General features: G+C 44.7%; 1 protein-coding gene and 1 long non-coding RNA gene across 6 annotated transcripts in view; both read right to left on the minus strand.

Moving 5' to 3' along the window:
- RAPH1 (Ras association (RalGDS/AF-6) and pleckstrin homology domains 1) overlaps positions 1-7,638 on the minus strand; it is a 73,345-nt gene extending 65,707 nt beyond the window's left edge. For all 5 annotated transcript variants that reach the window (XM_083405813.1, XM_083405812.1, XM_083405815.1 and 2 more), the window contains exon 1: positions 7,227-7,638. The gene's annotated coding sequence lies outside the window, so the exon portion shown is untranslated. The remainder of the gene's footprint in view (positions 1-7,226) is intronic.
- A 6,237-nt stretch (positions 7,639-13,875) lies between these two features.
- Positions 13,876-15,842, minus strand: part of LOC310664855 — a 317,431-nt gene continuing 315,464 nt past the window's right edge. The window contains exon 3 of the long non-coding RNA XR_014505076.1: positions 13,876-13,892. This is a non-coding gene — a long non-coding RNA (uncharacterized lncRNA). The remainder of the gene's footprint in view (positions 13,893-15,842) is intronic.

Below are 15,842 nucleotides of genomic sequence, written 5' to 3' on the forward strand. Positions count from 1 at the left end.
TGTCCCAGCTCCTGCCAACCTAGCACGTTATGTACTTGCACATACATAAATAGGTACCGCTCCGACGGAAAGGTAAACGGCGTTTCCGTGCGCTGTACTGGTTTGCCAGAAGCAGCTTTGTCATGCTGGCCACATGACCCGGAAGCTGTACGCCGGCTCCAATAAAGCAAGATGAGCACCGCAACCCCAGAGTCGGTCACGACTGGACCTAATGGTCAGGGGTCCCTTTACCTTTACTAAATGCAATAAATAAGCTCTTCTGCTTACCAGCTTAAGAAAGCTGGAGGGGCCAACCAGAAAGATGTCATTTGCCAACCTGGCATTCTAGAGACCTCCAGGTGGTCACAGATGGAACTGTGCCAGTCACAAAACGTGTCTGACGCCTAACAATTACTGTATAATGCTTGCAGGATACCAGCAATGTTTTTCCTACTGGATATAAGGATGAATTATAAGTCTGGAAGGGCAAGCTTGATTTTTAAAAAATATAGAACTAGTGATATTATCACATATGAGTCCAGAGCATGTACTAAACACACACACTGAAATGATGGACTAGCTTCCCCCACACCTACAGAAGTCCTAGATTTTTCTTCTTCAAATACGCCTAGGTTCTTTCAAAGGAGAGGAGATGACATATGTTAGAAACTGAGAGGAGTTACAAACATGTAGCCTCAATATAAATGGTGAACAAATTGTAGAACAGGAGAGGGGAGAAATGAAGCTTGGAAAGAAAGAAAAGGGCTATTAGCGCAATCCTTGCTAAGGTAGTGGTACACACAAGATGACCGGAGTCGCATGCCCCTGGTTCAAATCAGCCCTATTTGCTAACAGGTTTTCCAAATGAACACTATCTGCATAGCTCATTTCCACCATAATGTTTGTGTGATGGAAATGATAGGGGATAGTCTGTAAAATAACAAAGCTGCAAAATATTTGACACAGTATCCCAGAGCTGCACAAAATGAAGAACCTGTGCAACAAGGAGAAAGGCTGGGAAAAGAGTGATAAATGGAATGAAAAAAAGTGTTAAAAGTAGTGTGGCTAGACAAAGATGAAAACTACAGAAATTTGGTCTGCCTCATACATATAGAAATTATCAATGAGGAAGCCAAGCTAGAGTAACAAGATTAAGATAATGAAACATATATCTATCTGATGACAGAAAGAACTTCCGTAAAATAACTTTGGTTGCTCATAATAGATCAAATGGCTTTAAGATACCAGTTGAAAAGAAACAAACAACATCTTAAACAATAACACACTGATTATGGCATCAGCTTTTGTGGACCGCAGGCCACTTAATCAGATGTACTGAGTGTAATACAACCATATTATGCATACATGTATATGGACGGAAGTGGAGTTACAGGAGAAGTGAACTGTAAAAGTACAGTGACCAAAATGGCAGTTTAAAAAAATTAAGTAATGTACAAAACAATATAAAAAACAAGCAACATATCACATAGGGAGAGGAGCAGGTAAATGAACCCATGATAATGTGGTTGACATTATTAGACTCTGTAACAGTGCTGCCTGGGTAGATATGGGGACAAAGTTGGCATGTGGTTTTTTGCAGTGTCTGGTTCTTGCACTTATGGGTTTTTTTACCAGGCCTCCTATTGCTGGTTTGTAACTGTACTGGTCTATTACCCAAGGTCTGCAAGATAGGAGTGTCATAAGAACAAGCCATGGCAACATTTTCTGGGCCTCTACAAATGTAAACCAACCAATATATCTACATGCCAAAAAAAACAACAACAACATGCAGAGGAGTGTTTTGAAAATATGCCATGTGCAGAAATCAACAAGCATCCAAAATATTATTCCCAAAGCATGATCCAATCACGTTCCTCTTTCTCAATAGGAAATAACCTTCCTGAAGATATTATCATAATTAATGATGGAGACAATGGAAGATAAAATCTTTCCAGTTCTCAAATCAGGGATTTATCAAACTCCAGATATCCAGAGGAAATAGCAAAACTAACTATGGTCTAAAGGCAGGACAGATTAACAAAAAAAATGAACAAACAAACAAAAACTAGGACTGAGTTTATACACAGCTGCTGATAAAAATGAGTAGTGAAAATAATCCAAAAGGTTTTCATTTAGCATTAAAAACAGTAAAATAAATGGTATGAGTTGGATCTGTCTGACCCTGAACCTGACACATCAATGGGCATTAAGTCCCTAAAACCAAATGGTAGTGTGCCTCTAGAATATTAAAAAGCAATAAAGTAAGCACAAATAATATCATTTAAGAGTGTTTTATACACAGGCAACCCCCCCCCCCCAATTTGTGCATAAGCCCAACCCCCATTCCAGCCTCTTTGAGGTAGAAAAGGACTCGTGTCAGCAGTTGCACGTCAATCAAATGCGCACAGAATAGTTGCTGCTCATATTGGGGGGGGGGGGGCAATGGAGGAGACAATGGAAAATAAACTATTTCCAGTTCTCAAATTAGGGATTTATCAAACTTTATCAGGTCTGGTGTCCGCCTGTTGTACAAATGTTCCAGGGAAGATTTGGTGCTGGAGGGAAGGAAAAGACAGAAAGGATATATGCTTGCCATATTTGTCTTATACAGATTCCAGTTACTAATCTTGTTCTTTGAGGAAGAATTGCCTCAACCTTGTTTGTAGGTACCTGTTGCTAGCTGGTTCCCTCACCTCCCTGCATCCCTGCTCCGAAGCTTAACTTCCTCTTGGTGGGGGGAGGGGACTTCTCATTGGGTCCCAGTTCAAAATAGGGAAAAGGTCCAAAATTTCTCAAAGTGGTGGCAGTGTACGACAACCCCACCTGCAGGGGACACAGCAGCCACCAGGACAAGAGCTGATGGTGCAGGTCAATGAGGAGTCTGGGTTCCAGCTGTGGCTGAAATAAAACACACTTCCTTTTTCAAAGTGGAGAGCAAGACAACTAGGGAGAAGTGGTACCAGAAGGCAATGCCGTGGAGAGTGGTGGAGGGAAGAGTTCCCAGCCAAGGAACAGCTGCAAGAGCGGCCTGGTTTTTGTCTCCAAGCCTAACATACCAGCTCAGTGCCTCCTCCGCAACAGTAGTCTACTTATGGGACCACCTGTATGCCCCACAGAGGACCTTAAGGTCCATAAATAATAACACCCTAGAGGTCCCGGACCCTAAGGAAGTCAGATTAGCCTCAGCTAGAGCCAGGGCCTTTTCAAGCCCTGGATCTGGCTTGGTGGAACGCTCTGCCTCATGAGACCAGGGATCTGATTTCTTTCCACAGGGCCTGTAAGACAGAGTTGTTCTGCCTGGCCTTTGGCTTGGAATCAACTTGATCTCCTCCCCCTCTTTCCTTTTTCTTTCTGTGATGGAACTCCTATTTGGGGACTTCCCTGGCTTTTTTCTGGCCCATGTAGGACCAGTCTGAATAGTTGGCCTTGGTGAAGACTTGACGTTTTCATCCCTTAAAAAGTTTTTGATTTGAGTTCCTACTGAAATGAGGCTGCATTTTAATGTTTTAATGTTGATTTTAATCTTTTTAATACCTGGTGTCAGCTGCCCTGAGCCCGGTCTTGGCTGGGGAGGGCAGGGTATAAATAAAATTTCTTCTTCTCCTTCTTTCCTAAGTGTGGCCACCCCTTGGACTCACTGCTAGAGCTGACCCCAATAATTGTGCATGCTATTTCTCTGCCAAGGGCACTGCAAAAGCCAACCCCCTCACCACCACTTGGTGGGACTCTGCATAGCTATTTGCTATGGAACTGTTCCAGGTTTCCCTGAGCATAGTTTCACCTGTGATGCTGTCCTGAGCCCCCCAGCAACAACCTGATTATACTACCCTTAAACATGCATCTTGTACCTAAGACATTCTAATAACAGTGGTACCTCTGGTTACGAACTTAATTCGTTCTGGAGGTTTGTTCTTAACCTGAAACCGTTCTTAACCTGCGGTACCACTTTAGCTAATGGGGCTTCCCGCTGCTGCCTTGCCACCAGTGTGCAATTTCTGTTCTCATTCTGAGGTAAAGTTCTTAACCTGAGGTACTACTTCTGGGTTAACGGAGTCTATAACCTGAAGTGTTTGTAACCCAAGATGTTTGTAACTCGAGGTACCACTGCAAATGTATAACAACAGAGAAAGGATTTTTTAAAACCCACATACAATAGAATTGCCATAACGTTTAAATCCATTAGTGTTTGATAAATTAACAAAAAGTGAAATCAACAAACAGATGCAACCTCATATGAATATTTTAGATTCCAGAAGAGATTACTGTATTTGCAGACTGATCCTCAATGTGTTCAATAGGAATTGCAGTTTACTCCAAGTATGAATAAGATTACAATCCCAGTTGTGGTCTCCCTCAGCAATATTTCCTACCAACGTGCACTTTCCCCAAACTGTCTCCTTAAAATTGCTTGTTCCTGGAATACCATTGTATTCTGGAATGCAGTGCAACATACAGAGAAGGGCTACATACCAAGTGAGGCATGGCAAAACAACTAGATCTATATTCTGTACACATAACCGTAAGAGAAACTGGCACATTAACAGCCCGCACTGTCAAATTTAGTCACTGGAGAAAGACACTGAGACGCTGGAATCTGATTCAGCATTTTTCCAGATCCTTACACTTCTCCGCCCCTTCACTTACAAGGGTTGCTTCAGTAAGCAGAGGGCTATAATTTAACAGGCTACACAAAAGTGGCAAAACTGTTCAAATATGATATGTAACTGCATTTCTACACACATATTTGGTTTCAGGAAACTGAATCTTAAGAGGAAGAAAGACAAGTCCCCCCCCCCCAAAAGAGTAACCATAAAAATTATTTTGAATTAAACCAGAGAAAACTATGATAAGCCAGCTAATAGCCTTTCAGATATAAAATATATTCATCTTGCACTACTTTAGTGTTATCATTAGAATGGCAGCTTCCACCTCTTGTAAAAGGCAGTACCCTTGTAAAATATCTGCTTCTGGAACACTTCAAAAGTCCAAAGACAACCTCTTCTTGTGTCATTGATACCTGCTATGCATCCATTATTTCTTTCACATCTCTGCAGCCTTATTTTTTTCTTGTTGTATATGTTTTCTTGGAACATGTATATATTCCCCACTACGATTCTTCTGTCTCCTTTACAGATTATCCCTTTCCACCTTTCAGTGCCACACTGTCCTTCCCAGAATTCACACAGCTTCTGGGCTCTAAACTACATTTTTTATAAACCACCCAGAAGACTTTGGTTGATGGGAAATCTAGAAATCTACTGAGAGAACTTTCAGCTACATCAGATGCATCCCACCAAACTTGCCTTTGTTAACAACTGTGTGGGGTCTGGGGGTTTGTTTTTACAATCAAGCAGTATAGAATTTTTATGAAATAATGAAAATAAAAGATAGATTTCTTACAACTGCTGGTATTATGCAGATCTGTAACAGTGCTAGTTCAAGCAGGCACTTGCATTGCCATTTCTGCATTATCTTAAGTTTTGCTCCTTTTTGCACAAGAGGCCAGTATACGTTATTGCAAAAACTGCAATTGCAGGGAACAAACATTATCAAACAGTTCTCTACAACAAAAAGCATTTCTCCTACTTCATCCTTCCTATTTCACCAATAATCCTCACCATGCACTAGAAACCTCTCCTCATCCTAATGGTAGCCACCAGCTGTGCCGGCAGGATTCTTCAACACCATGCCAACCCCACTATTCTCTGTACAGCTATGCGAACACATTCTGAAAGGAAACATTTATTTCACGCCAATCCATGCTTGCAACCCCTTTGCCCTCAAGTTCTTAATTTGCGAGGCTTTCGCGAGAATTATTCCACACGGATTTGCATATCCTTGCAAGAGAGGCGCTATGTTGGTCTGCCAGCTCCACAGGGCGGAGTCCCCCCCCACCCCCGCGCTGGCACTGCCTGAATGCCTCAGTCCTGAGCAAACCCTTCCTCTGACAGCCTCTAAGTCCGTTCTGAAAGCTCGGCTAAGTGCTATTGCTTTCCTATTTTTACGTTCAAATCTCTGCCTATTTGACAGCAATCCTCGGGAATGCCACTGGGAGAGATTTCAGATTTTGGGGGGGCGGGGGAGAGGGGAGCTAACCAGAGTACTAGACCAACCCCTCTCTCTCCAGCGCGCAGCCTGCGCTTAACAGATTCCAGAAGGAAGGAGGGGTGTAAGGGTGGAGGCTGGATCCACAAGCAGTTGGGTATAGCAACAGACAGAGAAGGGATGTACTGTAATGCTGTTTTCTGCTGCAAGCCCATCCCTCCCCTCTCGCATGCAGGCTGGAGGAAAAGGGGACTGGCTCGCTGGGTTGCTTGCTCCGTGGAGACCTTTCCTGCATGCAGAAATGCGCTGTACATAAATACACCCAAGTCGTGCACCCCCAAAAAAAAATTCAGAAAAGACCCTGCTGACCCATTCTCCCAATGAAAACACACACACATACATACATATGGATATATAGCTATATAAATGTGGATATAGATATAGATATGGATATATAGATATGGATATATAGATGTGGATATAGATATGGATATATAGAAATATAGATGTGGATACAGATATATAGATGTAGGTAGAGATATGGATATGGATATAGATGCAGACATAGATATATAGATGTGGATACAGATATGGATATGGATATAGATGCAGACATAGATGTATAGATGTGGATACAGATATATAGATTAGGATATAGATGCAGATACAGATCTACAGATGTGGATATAGATCTACAGATGTGGATACAGATATAAGCTCATCCGCGGGGGTTGGGTGGGGTGAGGCAGGGTGGGGTACATTTCGAAACATGAATCCCTCTCCCAACACTTACTTAGCTTTTTTTTTTTTTGGGTGGGGGGAGAAGACATCCATACCTCTAACCGCCCCCTCCCCACGCTGCGACCCGCAAGCAGGGACAATAAAAAACGGGAGACCCTCCCCAGCGAGGGGAGGAAAAGCGCCTGGCGAAAAGGGGCGGCGGGTGTGTGTGTGTGTAAAAGCGGGCGGCAAAGGCCGAAGTACTGGCGGGGGGGGGGTCTCTCTCCGGCCCCACCCCACCGCACCCCCTTACTCACATCCCAACCCCGGGGTAAGGCTCCGCCGCCTATGCTCCTGGGGGAGGAGGCGGCGGAAGAAGAGAAGCCCCCCCCCCACTTTCCCTCACACCCACAACGCCGGGTGTGGGGAGGAGGTTTCGGGGGGAAGGTGTGGCGGGGAGGGAAGGCAAGCGGGGCTCTCACCGTGGCGGCGGCGGCGGCTGTTGCTCCTGCTGGACACCCGGCGGCGGCTCCTCCTTTTCCCTCAGCGCCCTGGCTGGGCTTGGCTGCCTCCTCCGCCCGCCCGCGGAAACCCCTCAAGCCAAGGCTGACGAGATTCCTTCCTTCCTCCGTCGCCTCACAATCTTTCTCTCCCTCACACACAAGCCGCAGCCACACCACCGCGAGCAGCTCCGCTTAGCCAGCCGGCCGGGCTCCCTCCTCCTCCTCCGCCCCGCTTCTCCTTCTTCTTCTCCTCCACCTCCTCCTTCTTCTCCCCTCAGTCAGCTCACTTCCGGCGCGCAGGCCCCGCCGCGCCTCCCCGCCTTTCTCCTCCTCCGGCGGCGGCGGCGGCGGCTGCGGGAGCGGCAAGGAGATGCCTCTCGCCCGGCTCCGCTCCGAACTGGGCCTCCCGCGCGAGCAGGAGGAGGAGGAAACTAGCCTCGCCCTCTTTGCGCCGCTCCCGCCAATCCGCGGAACGAGAGCTCCTCTGAGCATGCGAAGAGTTCCCGCCCCTAGGAGCCCAACTCCGGGGTCCCTCCGGCCCCGCCTCCAAACAAATATTCGAAGGGGCTTCGGCTCCCCCCCAAAAAAAACAACAGTTATGGGCCTTGGCATTCAAATGGCATCATGCGATGGGTTATGTGGGAAAGGGGCTTACCTACTGCCCCCCCATAAAATAATATTTTTTATGATTATTGTTTATATCCCGATTTCTGGAATATGTGCAGTGGTACCTCAGGTTACATACGCTTCAGGTTACATACGCTTCAGGTTACATACGCTTCAGGTTACAGACTCCGCTAACCCAGAAATAGTATCTCGGGTTAAGAACTTTGCTTCAGGATGAGAACTGCAGGAGGCCCCATTAGCTAAAGTGGTGCTGTAAGAACAGTTAAGAACAGTTTCAGGTTAAGAACAGACCTCCGGAACGAATTAAGTACATAACCCGAGGTACCACTGTATGTGCAGAGGAGGGCGGCCTATACGATGAAAGGTCTGGAAATCAAATTTTATGAGGAATAAAAAATTTAAAAAATTGTCCAGTAGCACCTTAGAGACCCAACTAAGTTTTTTCTGGGTATAAGCTTTTGTGTGCTGGCACACTTCTTCAGATGCCAAATTATAAGGAAGAGTTGAGGAAGTTTGGCATCTTTAACTTGGATAATAATAATAATAATAATAATAATAATATTTATACCCTGCCCATCTGGCTGGATTTCCCCAGTCACTCTGGGCAGCTTACAGCACATAAAAAATGGAAAAAGTTGGACGTTAAAAATTTCCCGATACGGGATACGGGGTTGCCTTCAGATGACTTCTAAAAGTCAGATAGTCTTGACCATGGGTAGGCAAACTAAGGCCTGGGGGCCAGATCTGGTTAAAGCTTACTGGGAAATGGTATACAGGAATACCTCTGCCAACGTCCGCTTCGTCTAGCATCCGCTTCGGCAAACGTACGCAGCAAACCGAGAAGTACCGGAACGGGTTACTTCTGGGTTTGCTGCTCACGCATGCACGGAAGTGTTAAATCGCGTTTCGCGCATGCACAGAAACACAAACCGCTCTGCAAAACAAGGTACAGTGGTACCTCAGGTTAAGTACTTAATTCGTTCCGGAAGTCCGTTCTTAACCTGAAACTGTTCTTAACCTGAAGCACCACTTTAGCTAATGGGGCCTCCTGCTGCCGCCGCGCCGCCAGAGCACGATTTCTGTTCTCATCTTGAAGCAAATTCTTAACCCGAGGTACTATTTCTGGATTAACGGAGTCTGTAACCTGAAGCGCATGTAACCTGAAGCATATGTAACCCGAGGTACCACTGTATAACTGTACTGTACAATGAATTGAAAAAGATGTTTAAAATAACGTTTGTAAAAACAACAACAACCCAGAACACTTCCTTTTGGCAATTATAGGGACAGAGCTACCCAAACTGATTTGTTCATCCACTTTAAATATATACCCTTATAAAACTGCAGGTTATTACGATAATCCTGCCAATGTTCTTATCTGTTTACAGTTTGTAAATATTCCATAAACCATTTCCGTTCTTTTATAAACAGTTTGCTATCTTGATTTCTTATTTTTCCAGTAAGTTTTGCCATTTCTGCATATTCTGTAAGTTTTTGTATCCATTCTTCTTTTGTTGGGACTTCTTTCCATTTTTGGGTACGTAACATTTTTGCCGCTGTGGTCGCATACATGAATAAATTTCTATACAGTTTGGGTAGTTCTGTCCCTATAATTCCCCAAATTCTCTGTTTTGCTAATACAGAGTTAACTCCAGCTTGCTCAGTGTGATTTGCTGTTGGCTTGCTCCTTTCAGAAGTAGGGCTGATGACTTTAGTCCCTTGGACCTGCTACTGTTCTTGGGAGAGGGGTGTTTTTAGATGGTACTTAAAAATGTGAATATCTGGCATTGCTGTTTTAGCAGGTCCCCTGTACTTCTGTCTGAAAATCCTAACTTGATGCAGCACCTCTGATTAAGTTGGTAGTATTAATATTGTTTAATTTTTATGTCAACCTGGTGTGTGGTAGCTGGGGGGGGGGGGAGTGATTTACAAATTAGGATCATTAGGGATTGAATTAAAATTGCCAATATCACAATGTCATCACACAAACCCATGGAATGCTGTGTAGAGTTCCGGGTGCCACATCTTTTTAAAAAAGCATATTTTTAATAGCTGGAAGAGGTTCAGAAAATGACAACCAAAATGATCAAGGGGTTGGAGCAGCTCCCCTATGAGGAAAGATAAGGACATTTTAAAAATGCCAAGAATGCGAGGAAGCAGGGACCTGATAACAGAGATTATACACGATAGGAAGAAAGAGGGATATGGAGAAAAAGAGAAGCTTTTCTGCTCTTTCATAACACGATAACCTGGGACCATCCAATGAAATGGAACGTTAGAAGGTTCGGGAGAGACAAAAGGAGGTACTTTGTTGCAACGTGCACAATTTAGCAATTAATGTATGATTTTTTTTACATTTTTATATGTTCTGGAAGCCACCCGGAGTGGCTGGGGAAACCAGCAAGATGGCTGGGGTATAAATAATAAAATAATTATTATTATTATTATTATTATTATTATTATTATTATTATTATATTGTGGTCTTGGCTCCCAAATGATTTAAGTGACAGCCATCAATCCTGGGAATCACAAGTGTCCTGCTTGTGGAGTTCACCTAGGCATCTGGTTAGCCAGTGTGAGAACAGGATTCTGGACTCAATAAGCCTTTCTTTATTCTGATCCAGCAGGCCGTAGCACAGCTATAGTAGGATCTGGGAGTAAACAAGAAGCCAGGGTAAGGATTTAAAGAGGGACACCGTGGTCAGAGTGATGAGGAGAGATGTGAATAATTTTAGCTGCAGAGTGTTGGATGGACTTAAGTGGATAACAGTGAGATAACAGTAGACCAGAGGAAAGGAGATTGCAACAAAGTGAGAGATTAAAATTCTGCCCGTTCCTGTGCTCATGCAGGAAAGGCATATAATAATAATAATAATAATAATAATAATAATAATAATAATAATAACAACAACAACAACAACAACAACAACAATAATAATTTATTATTTGTACCCCGCCCATCTGGCTGGGTTTCCCCAGCCACTCTGGGCGGCTTCCATAGAAACCAAAAATACACTAAAATATCACAGATTAAAAACTTCCCTGAACAGGGCTGCCTTAAGATGTCTTCTGAATGTCAGGTAGTTATTTATTGCTTTGACATCTGACGGAGTACTACACTTCATTCTGAATTCACTAACCATGATACTAACTACCTCCCAGTTCTTTTTGGTGTGTGATTCGAATCAATAAATAGCGTTAGAAGACACGAGGCAGAAATTTGCAACTTTGCCTGCCTTGGCCATAATAAGAAAACGACATTGGCATCGTTCTTTCAGGCATTCAGGTGCATTAAATGTGTCTAGAATTGTGGTCTTAGTGAGTTCAGGCAGAGGCAACATTCAAGCCAGGGACTTCCTGATCCTCAGCGCAGTGTCTAAGCCACTGCACTAAACCACACTATGGCCATTAAGGCGTTTATCACATGTTAATAGGCAATGCATTAGTTTTAAATTAACTTTGGGCATGCAGCGTCACCGGCCAGCTCAGGCTCAGTCATAAACAAAAAGGAAATAGAGAAACTTCCTGAAGCAGGCTGGGAGAGGGAGCAAGGAGAGTCCTCTAGCAGCTGTGACCCACTTGCTGGAGTGGCATGAAACAGCCCTGCCTTCCGTTCCAGCCTGCTCAATGGGCAGTGCCAAATCAGGGGACACACCCATGGACAACTGCGGGCAGGCTGGCCAAGTGAGACATGAGAGGGCAACACCCTGGGAGCGCTGCCCAGGCGAGAATAAACACCCTCCAGGCAAGAAATGAAAACGTAGACCAAGACACACCTAGCAGCAGCTGGTGTCGTGACCGCCTCAGTGTACAGCTGGCTAGATAATGAAAACAAACATGCTGTTAGTGATTGTAAAATAAATTTTAAAAACCCCAGCATTTATAAAGCACTTTTTAATATGTGCAAGTTGCTTCATCTCAGCATTCTTAATATCAGCCCTGTGGGGCATGTTCAGGTTAATTGCTAGGTTATTGATGGGGCAACGGCTATAGCTAATGATCAGTAAATAGTATCACTATGGTGGCATCTGGAAGGTGGATAATGATGTCCTCATGCTCGCTCTGAAGCATGCAGCTGCTATCTCCCAGCAAGCCATGTACAAGCATTGACTAAGAACATGGCTCTAAGGCGCGGTGGGGTGGGGTTGCAGAGTACAAAAGGTTTACCTGATTTATGATAAAAATCACATTGATAGGCTCTGGCCTCCTTTCCTAGCAACAGAAAGATTACGGTTGGTAAAGGACGTGATGAGGAAGGTGCTATGAGATGGAGACACTGAGAATCAGGATGTCATTCTATAGAATAGGGTGGTGCATTTGATACGATACGATGTCTTTATTGTCATTGCCCCATACAGAACAATGAAACTGTAATTGAAAAATCTACATAAGACATTCAAAACCCAACAAGCCTGCTATCCCAGCTATCCCAACCTGGTTAGCCCCCTAAAAACTCTGATACCCCATTTTTTAAATACAATATACTCCCATACAGACTCCTTACAATGCGTTTAAAACCAAAATCTGTCTGTCTGATATGCCAGATTTGGAAACTGCTGCTCATATTATAGACATGAGAAGGCATCCATATTTAGTGGTGTTCCCTCTTGGTTGGAGCATAGGGTGTGCATAAGTGAACATTTGTTCATTCATTCTCTCTCTCTCTCGCTCTCTCTTTATCCATTTATTCACATTGTGACAGATCTTCTTGTTAAAACAACCAAGGTATTGACCAGTAAGGGTGATGGGAGCTTATAGGACTGGGCTGCTTCACATTTGTTTGAAATATCCTCAAGAATCCTTGCTTTCCTGGTCATATAGAGGGATTTGTTTTTATTTATTTTACAATTGGAATAAAAACACTGTCAGGGCTATAATGATTTCAGATCACTGGGACAAGCTTCCGGGGGGGGGGGGGGCGCTCAGTCACAGGCTCTTCTAGACTATTGCAATATGTCCTTTGATATAATTAAAGGCCCTTCCAAGATGACTGCGATAACTCTGCAGCAGAACTAGGCTTAGGGGAAAGCAAAGTGTGTTTATCAGGACCTGCAGATTGTTCAGCCTAAATCAGTCTGGCACAACTTCCAAGCCAAACACAGCCTGTCCTTAATGTATTGTGTCATGTCCTAGTCAGTGCTTACCAACCGCTGTTGTTAAACTCCCCGTCAGGCAAGGTTTTTCCTCTCTCATGCCTCTGGTGGACTACTGTGCATAATTGTTTGGATTAGAAGGTCACAACTCCTGTGCAGTCTTGGGCAAAGTGAAACACGGAAAATTCACAACTAGGTGTGTCTGCAAATATTTCAGTTCAATATCTGCCTCTGTACTTTCTCTTTTGGGCTTGCTGCTAGAGTTAACTGTCCAGGTGGAAAAATTTCTATTCCCTGCCAATTTTCAACATAACAGCTAGAGCAGTGGAAATGGTCGACTGTTAGGCTTTTGTTACGGTTTATTTCCATGACGCCTCTCGCCCCAAAAGGCTCTCAGCGCATGTGCAAAATTCAAAACAATACCAAAACAAAAAATGGCAAACTGGGGCAGGGGAGAACTGGGTTAAAAAAAAAAACTCCACTGAGCCACTGTCAAATCTTGGGCCACCATTTCTTGCCGCCATTTATCCCACGGGTTTGTTGCGTGGATAAAACTGAGGATAAAATATATGCCTCACTACCTCCAAAGCAGGTGGCGCTGTGGGTTAAACCACAGGGCCTAGGGCTTGCAGATCAGAAGGTCGGCGGTTTGAATCCCCGCGAAGGGGTGAGCTCCCGTTGCTCGGTCCCTGCTCCTGCCAACCTAGCAGTTTGAAAGCACGTCAAAGTGCAAGTAGATAAATAGGTACCACTTCGGCAGGAAGGTAAACGGTGTTTCCATGCACTGCTCTGGTTCGCCAGAAGTGGCTTAGTCATGCTGGCCACATGACCCAGAAGCTGTACGACAACTCCCTCGGCCAATAAAGCGAGATGAGTGCCGCAACCCCAGAGTCGGCCACGACTGGACCTAATGGTCAGGGGTCCCTTTACCTACCTCCAAAATAGGCACAGGTCCGTCAGCAGGCAAGGTCATGCTCACGGTCTTTTGGGACCAGCGCGGAGTAGTGATGATGGATTTCCTGGCAAAGGGTATCACAATTACCGGGACATACTGCACTAAACTGCTGCTGAAATTGCGGAAGGCCATAAAACCAAGAGGCGTGGTATGCTGACCAAAGGTGTCCGCCTCCTGCGGGATAACACCCCGGTTCACAACTTGCATGTTGCTCAGACGGAAGCATAGTCCTGTGGCTATGAAATCCTTCCTCATTCCCCCTTATTCTCCTGACCTCACACCATCGGACTTCCACCTCTTTCCAACCATGAAGTTGTTTTTGAAGGGCAAGCTTTTTCCAGATGATGAAATGCTGATTTCTGAGGTAGCCGTGGCTTCTGACGCAACTTGCCAACTTCTACAGATGAGGTCTCCACAGCTGTAAAAAGCAATGGGAGAAGTGTTTGACTCTTGCTGGTAGCTACAGTGGCGTAGCGTGGGTTGTCAGCACCCGGGGCAAGGCAAGTTATTTGCGCCCCCCCCCCCGCTGCACTGTCCCTCCCCCAGATAGTCCCTCTCTCTCTCTCTCCGCACCGCACCGCATGCCTGGCACCCTCCCCTCCACAGCGGGCGGCGACCCGGCGGCTCGGATCGGATTCGCACAGCCAGCACTGCAGTGAGAGAGAGTGAGTGAGCCAGGTAGGGGCAGAGAGCTGCGAGTGCGAGCACGCCCCCCCCATGTGTTGCGCCCGGTGCGGCCGGCCCCCCCTGCACCCCCCACGCTACGCCACTGGGTAGCTATGTAGAGAAGGACTGTGCTGTGATATTAAAAATCAGAAATTACTTGAAAGTACCAGAATAGGCCTAGGATTAAATTAAGAGTTAATTAAATAAATAAGATGTAGAACCTAAAGGAAAGTTAAGAAATTTTATTTCAATTGGAATACTGTGTTTTAAAAAAACTGCTACATTTTAATTACAATGAAAGTCAGATGGGACAGCTCAGAGGAAGCCCAAAATATGTTTATGAGGTTAGAAGTTTAAATAATCAATTAATTTGTGTTGTTTAGGTGTTTAGGTTGTTTGGGTATTTAGGTACCTTGTTTTTCTTTTCTTTTTTTGTGATCTTGTCTTTTTTCTTTTCTTTTTTCTCTGTTTTTCTTTTGTTGTGATATGTGTTATATCTGTAAGAAACTTAATAAAAATATACATTTTTTTAAAAAAAGGACTGTGCCCAGTTTCGTTTGTCTCAGTCCACGGGAAGTACGTCAGGGGAAATCTTTAATGAACGTCCCTCGTATCTGATGTGAATAGATCAGAATAGAGATCTGGGAAGACACAAGAATTACCCACTCTGGAAGAATGGCAGATGAAGGTGATGGACTATATGGAATTGGCGGAAATGACCGGCAGAATCCGAGACCAGGGAGAGGAGTCAGTGGAAGAAGATTGGAAGAAATTTAAAGACTATCTACAGGGTTAAAGCCTCAGCGCCTAGGGCTTGCCAATCGAAAGGTTGGCGGTTCGAATCCCCGTGGCGGGGTGCACTCCCGTTGTTCGGTCCCAGCGCCTGCCAACCTAGCAGTTCGAAAGCACTCTCGGGTGCAAGTAGATAAATAGGGACCGCTTACTAGCGGGAAGGTAAACAGCGTTTCCGTGTGCGGCTCTGGCTCGCCAGAGCAGCGATGTCACGCTGGCCACGTGACCCAGAAGTGTCTTCGGACAGCACTGGACCCCGGCCTCTTTGAGTGAGATGGGCGCACAACCCTAGAGTCTGTCAAGACTGGCCCGTACGGGCAGGGGTACCTTTACCTTTACCTTTACAGAAACATTGTAAAATTAATGAATGTTAGAATGATGCTGGATTGAAGCTACGTGGGATTTTTTAGTAGCAATGTTAAGGAATATGTAAAAATGGATTGTTAACAGGTGATAACTCA

This window comes from Podarcis tiliguerta (assembly GCF_965153285.1).
Source record: "Podarcis tiliguerta genome assembly, chromosome: 1".
Classification (NCBI taxonomy): domain Eukaryota; kingdom Metazoa; phylum Chordata; class Lepidosauria; order Squamata; family Lacertidae; genus Podarcis; species Podarcis tiliguerta.